The sequence below is a fragment of the Cervus canadensis genome, chromosome 32, assembly GCF_019320065.1.
Source record: "Cervus canadensis isolate Bull #8, Minnesota chromosome 32, ASM1932006v1, whole genome shotgun sequence".
NCBI classification, from domain to species: Eukaryota; Metazoa; Chordata; class Mammalia; order Artiodactyla; family Cervidae; genus Cervus; species Cervus canadensis.
Window position 1 is genome coordinate 13,747,886 of NC_057417.1, and position 5,716 is coordinate 13,753,601.

The window sequence follows — 5,716 nt, forward strand, 5'->3', positions numbered from 1 at the left end:
TAAAGAAATACAAGCAACAGTTTGAGACACGGAAGCCCACAGCATGTTTTGAACATACCAGAAACCCAGTAGGCATTTTTTGAATAAATGACTGTGCAAACAAAGAATTAATAAATCTGTGCAAGGAAAGAGGTTAATGACATGGAAGCAGTGTCTCGCTAAGGGTAGGGGAGTGGTGGAGAGTTGACACTGTGAAAGGAAGCTTAGGGTCAAGTTGTGAAGGGATCTGAATATTTTCCTAGTGAACTGGACCTTTCATTGCTTGATGGGCTTGAGCTCATTCAGGGATGCAGGTAGATAGACACTACCATCTTGACATTCTGGATGGCTTCCACCTGAAGCGACATAGCTCACTTCCACTCACATTATATTGGCCCCTGCAAATCTCATGGCCTTGTCGGGTCAAAGAAAGGGAACCCTATTTTGTGCTCAGAGAGAGGAGAACCAAAATATTGGTGAAGACCTCCAATGATGGTCCCAGAAGCAGAACAATGTTTCCCACTTATTATTCACTACTAATAGGGATTCTTTTAGGTAAATCACTAAACTTTACTGAGCTGCTTTTTTTTTTTAGTAAAAAGAATATAGAATTCTATTCTTCTAGAATTCTATTCTATTCTAGAATTCTAATCTATTTCTCTTTCGTCTCTCCCTCCCTGTCTGGTGATAAGAATGGGTTGCAACAAAAGTGGGTAAGAAAGGGGTCAGGTTCTCTCATAGAGCACAAGCAGACATGCCGATGAGCCTGAGAGCAAACGACAAAACTTAACCTCAGAGTCCATAAAAAATTTACAGAATTGCAAAGCACCAAGCAAAAATATAAAAGAGTTCTCTGCACTCCGGGAAATTATTGAAGCCATAAAGATTCCTGCTCTTGCAGATGAGGCAGTTGGTGCGTGGAGCAGAGCAAATCAATAATGTCATACTTCTCGCCTGGATCAAAATACTAAGGAAATAGCTGCAAAACAAGTGGAGGACAAAGTCTGTCTCAGTCAATCACTGCGCTGGGTAATGCCATAGCAGAACACAGCATAATAGTCTGGCCTGGCATCTTAAAAGCCAGGAAAACGCTTAATCAAAATTTAGAGCCATTGTAGCTCCTAAAAGATAATTACTCAGCACTTTGGCAGAGGATAATCTTGAAGAAAGAATCTGATGGGGGCTATGCATATTTAAATGAATGTTAGTTTCAAAACTATTAAGGATTCTCAGGTAAGATAGGGGAAGGAATAGTTTTCTTTTGGAGGACTGAGAAACTAGACATCACAAGGTGATGACTATAACAAATTACGTGTGCCCTGCTCATGGGTGTGTCCTCTGCCTTAGTAAACGGCCAGGCCCATCCTTTCATTCTTTCCTCTGGCTGATTCATTAAACATCTATTATATTACAGGCACAGTTTTAAGAGCTAGAGTATAGCAATGAACTAAATAAAGTAGGTGTCTGCTCTCCTGGAGCTTACGTTATATAGAGGAAAACAGATAATAAACAAGAAAATAAATTTGATCTTTAGATCATAGTAATGTTAAGAAGACACCAGAGTTGAGTTGTGAGCAGGGGGTCTAGGATGCTGAGGACTTTTCTGAGAGGAGATATTCAAACTGAGACTGGGAGGATAGAAAGTGTCAGTCATGACATACAGAAGGAAGAGGAAAGAGCAGGCCCTGAAATGGGAACAAACTTGCCGTGTTTGAGAAACTTCGAGAAGGCCAGTGTTGGGAGGCTGGTGGTAGGAGCAGAGCACAGTGACGGTAGGGCCTAGAGGATGTAGAAACTTGGAGGCTATGGGAGGACACATCGTAGATGCTCAATAAGTGTTTGCTGAATGACTGACTAACCAAGATCAAAGGGACTGAATGTAGTGGTTTATCCTAGACTTTATAGGTTGAGTGACTACACTTTCACTTTTTCTTTCTTTCACATGAGGTATTGGATGGTTTTGTTGAGACTAAAACCTGAGACGCAGCCTCAGGGTTTTTACGTAAGATCACAATAAGTTTTTAGGTGTTAGTTGCTCAGTTGTGTTTGACTCTGCGAACCCATGGACTGCAGCCCTCCAGGCTCCTCTGTCCATGGGATTCTCCAGGCAAGAATACTGAAGTGGATTGCCATTTCCTTCTCCGAGGATTCTTCCCAACTCAAGGATTGAACCCCAGGTCTCCTGCATTGCTAGGCAGATTCTTCACTGTCTGAGTCACCAGGGAAACCCCAAGATCACAATAATCCCTGGTAAATGGGGGTAGTAAGGAGTAGTAGATTTTGGTGTGATAAATACACTCTCTTACATTTATTGAACCCTTGTTTTCATTCATGTTTAACCTCCTCACATCTCTGTAGATAACTGTTATTATTCTTTCTTGATAGATGAGAAAATGGAGGCCCAGAGTTTGACCTCAGTGGTCACCAGCAGAGACTCGTCAATGGATTGGTGATTTCCTGATGGACAATCTTTATTTTGTTCACTGTTATATCCCCAACTCTTATAGCACCTGAAAAATAGCAACCACTCAATACATCTTATTGAATGAACAAATGAATCTGATTGTAACAGAAATGAAATCATATTATACAATTTGCTTCTGAACCTACTTTTTCTCACTGTGAATATTTTTCAACACCAGCAAAAGTCTGCATATTTCATTCTAATGACATAAATGCACATTTTAATGTATATCATTGTATAGATGTCTCTCCATTTATTTTACTGATCCCCTATTATTGGATATTTGGTTGTTTCCATATTTCTACTGTTGCAAATATTGCTGCCAATAAAAAATCCCTGATCTGACATCTTTACACATCTGTCTGATTAAGTTCTTGAGATAAACCCCCTGAAGCGGAAATGCTGGGTGAAATAGATGCAGATTTTAGAAGGTTTGCAGACACAAGTCCAAACTGTGCTTTGCAAAGACCAGGTCTACTTAGGCATCTGTTTGGTTTGCTACCCTTAAAGCAGCATAGATGTGTTCAGAACACAGGACTCCAAAGCATGAAAGAAAGAACAAGAAATCCAGCTAGGCTGGGAGAAAGGTAGTTCAGGGAAGTGACAATAGCAGCCTTCAAAGATATAGAAAGCTGAGAGTCTGTTGGCAGAAGCCAAAGGGCATACCTGGAACCAAATGTCACAAAAAGTAGTAAGTGTCAAGCTTAAATAGCAGAGGTCTGGGAGTAGGCTAGGAGTATTCAACCACAGAAACATTCATGCAGAAGAAAAGGCCTCCTGGAGCAGCCGTGAGCTGGAAAGAGTTGACACTTGAGTTGTTTCAGTGAGTTGACTTTGTAGTTTTTTCCCATTTCCTTTTGTTTTTCTGGGGAACAAACTGGATGGGTAGCATGCGGGTGATCTTTGGAGATGACAGGAGTCTGAACCCAGACTTCACTTACCTACTGTAGGTCACTGAGTGGTTTTCAAACATTTCTGGATCTCAGTTTTCACATCTGTTAATTGGAGACAAAAACACCTTTCCCGCTTAAAGGATGCTTAAAGAATTAGATGAGATCATTTCCATGTGTAGAATCCAGATGAAGAGAACATAAGAGCCTGCCAGGTTAAGCCCCTGATGCCCCAGTGTGTCTCCTCAAGTATTTCTGAGAAGCTCTTAGGGGACCTTCTGAACTGGCTGTGTTTCTGTCCCCGTCTTCCCTTCATGCCACCATGGCAAAGTCCCTTGAGGGCCAGTACTCTGGTGGTCAAAACTGTGCTCTGCTGATGAGCCCAAGTACTCTGGCCTCTGTGATGGGACACCATTCTCAGCATTCGTTCCACACATATCTACTGAGTACCTACTACGTGCCAGGAACTGTCGTAGATGCTGGAAATTGAAGAGTGAGAAAAATTGAATATACTTCCTCTCCTTGTGGTACTTAGTCTAGTAGGAGAGACAGAGGGCTTCCATGGTGGCTTAGATGGTGAAGAATCTGCCTACAATGTGGGATCCCTGGATTGGAAAGATTCCCTGGAGGAGGGCATGGCAACCCTCTCCAGCATTTTTGCCAGGAAAATCCCCATGGACAGAGGAGCCTGGCAGGCTGCAGTCCACGGGGTTGTAAAGAGTCAGACATGACTAAGCAACTAAGCACAGCACAGGGGAGAAGGATGCTGATCAAATCCCATGAATAAATATGTAATTGAAAATCATGAATGTGATAATTAGGGGATTATGAGAGAACATAGGAAGCATCTACCTGGTCTGAGGGTGACAATTAGGAGGGTTTTCTTGAAGAAGTGACATTTTCAACGATAGGTCAGACTGAGCAGGAGTGTGCAGGCAAAGCGGGTGGAGGCCAGCCTTCCAGGCAGAGAGAAGGTGTGCAAAGGCCCTGAGGCAGGAAGGGATGTGGCATATTTGAGGTCTGAAGGAAGGCTAGAGTGACACGCCTCCTTCCCCCTAAGTGTGGTGTAGGCACTTTGCCTTCATTCCCCCATTAGAGCAGAGACCAAAAATATTAGCTATTAACAAGCATTTATTGGCAACCTGGGGCTAGTTGAGAAGGAAATAATATAGAGAATAATTATGACTGAATTGGGGCTTCCCAGGTGATGCAGTGGTAGAGAATCTACCTGCCAATGCAGGAGATGCAAGAGATGCAGTTTCGACCCCTGGGTCGGGAAGATCCCCTAGAGTAGGAAATGGCAACCCACTCCAGTATTCTTGCCTGGAACATTCCATGGACAGAGGAACCTGGAGGCCTAGTCTATGGCGTCACAAAGAGTTGGACACGACTGAGCGACTGAACACACACTTACACACATGCGCGCGTGCACGCGCGCACACACACACACTGTGTGACTGAACTGGTCCAGATGCGTCTTCAGCTTTTTTGGATGCCTAGCTCTGTATGTCTCTCTTAGCCTGCTTCACCATGACTGGGCTAGAGTCCCCTCCTTCCCTCACCAGAAATACTCCAGGCATCTCTGCACTGAGTCCAGGCCCAGCTGACCCCCAGTTCACAGAGGAGACCACTTTCCATCCTTCTCATTTAAGATCTGTTTCCAGAATTCTCATTTCCTGCTCCAGGACTGACCACCCTCCAGGAGGTCTGACTGCAGAAGCCTCCTTTTTCAGGGAAAGCCCCACCCCCACCCACAGGGCTGTGATCTGAGCCTGCTCACAGACAGAACAATCCCACATCCCATCTTTGAGGTTATTTTATATTAAGTAAAGTTGGAAATGAGGCATGGACACTCCAGTCCAGGCGAAGCTGTACTTCTATCAGAGAATTTTCTTTTCAGCCTTTTCTTATCATAAGTTCAAAAATCTTGTGGCCTGATCTCCTTTAGAAACATTTGATGTGGCATGTATTAACATATTGTTATCTTTGTGTATGGAATTGGGTTTCCCTGGTGGCTCAGATGGTAAAGAATCTGCCTGCAGTGCAGGAGACCTATATCAATGGAATTAGAACCTCTGATTTCTCCTTGGGTCTATGCCACCCAAGGAGATTAACGATTACAATTTTCAGCCACCCTTGCAGCTGGCTAACGGGAAATGTACAACTATGCTATTCATAAGTTCACATCCTTAAAGGAAAGGAGAGTTCTTTTTCTCCATCTCTCTTCCCAACTGGCTAGAATATAGCAATGCACCATCTTGGACAAGGTTAATGAGGGCAATATGTAAAGATGGCAGAGCAACAAGATAAAAGGAACCTGGGATTATTGGTATCCTGGAGACCCCATACCAGCCCTGGACATCTTACTCCTTGACTAGTAAAT